This window comes from Halyomorpha halys, unplaced genomic scaffold, assembly GCF_000696795.3.
Source record: "Halyomorpha halys isolate HHAL.00 unplaced genomic scaffold, Hhal_1.1 Scaffold950.1, whole genome shotgun sequence".
In the NCBI taxonomy this organism is placed as follows: Eukaryota; Metazoa; Arthropoda; class Insecta; order Hemiptera; family Pentatomidae; genus Halyomorpha; species Halyomorpha halys.
Window position 1 is genome coordinate 36,587 of NW_027112054.1, and position 1,213 is coordinate 37,799.

The 1,213-nt window shown below is 43.3% G+C and overlaps 1 protein-coding gene across 2 annotated transcripts in view; it reads right to left on the minus strand.

The window, feature by feature from the left end:
- LOC106687365 (uncharacterized) overlaps positions 1-1,213 on the minus strand; it is a 155,517-nt gene that overhangs the window by 7,854 nt on the left and 146,450 nt on the right. The gene's annotated exons all lie outside the window — the stretch shown is intronic.

The window sequence follows — 1,213 nt, forward strand, 5'->3', positions numbered from 1 at the left end:
TTTTACCTAAGTTTTTATTCATTTGTGTTGTAAACTGACCGCATCCCAAACATCTTATACAATGTAGTATACTTCTTCATACTACTATAGTGAAAAAATGATAGTGAAAATTGAAACCAAAAGATAAGCATATAAATAGAATTATGTCTGTTGAAATGAATTAACTGCAAAGGATAAGGGGCAAGAGCAGTTGGGTTGAAAGTATTCGATTGATAAGAGAGGAATACATTTTTATTCGAAACCCATCATCTATCCGTAGGAAATGCTTTGGGATAAGATTCGACGTCTTTGGCAGACGGAACAGATTGGGGTCGACCGATTGTTTTTTACGACGTTCGATGATGGCAGAAACTCTCCGTGACGCGGAATGCCAAAAGGAGGTGACCCTCGCGTATCGCCTGGGGAAGACCAACCATAGAGGACTAAACGAAACATTACAGGCGTTGCGCCGTCGATACTTCTGGTGGGGTATGAAGCGCACAATTCAAGAAACTATCGGTAGTTGTGACGTATACCTGAATGCGAAATATGATAGACACCCACCTCAAGTGGTCCAGGAGGAGACGCCCACTGCAGAAGCACCACTTAGTGATTTTGAAGCGGATTCGTTTACTTGGAAGGGATACAAGTCGGCCACAGTAATAGACTTCTTTAGCAAACTAGCTTTGGTTCCAGTTTTATGGCGTACCGGATGGAATCTCGTCTGACAGTGGAAGAGAGTTTGACAACGCAAGCATCAGGGAAGAGATGAAAATCATGGAGGTGGTGTGGCACCTTAACACCCCAGGACATCCAAAGAACCGAGGAGTATTGAAAGGCTCCACAGTTCCCTCAGAGACCACCTGCAAGTATATCAGTTAGAAAAAGGGCCGGACGAAGCGATGGAACGAGCGATTGCTGTATACAATCATTCCATACTCTCAGTCACAGAGTTTTCCTCTTTTGAGATTGGTTTTGGACTGCAGGGACGCCATAGGAATTACCGAGATACAGCGACTGAGGAGAGTAATATCGCCATTAATTTTATGGCACAGAGAAAGATGTGGGTTAAAGTCAAGGACAAAATTGAGAAGGAGAAATGGAGAACAGTTACTAAACATAATCTCAATGTTCGCGATCTAATGGGCAACCTTAAAATATTGAGGACGGTGGTGTACCGGAAAGTGGGAACTAATAGAGGCAAAGAGTGGCAGAGGTTCGAAGGTCCATTAAG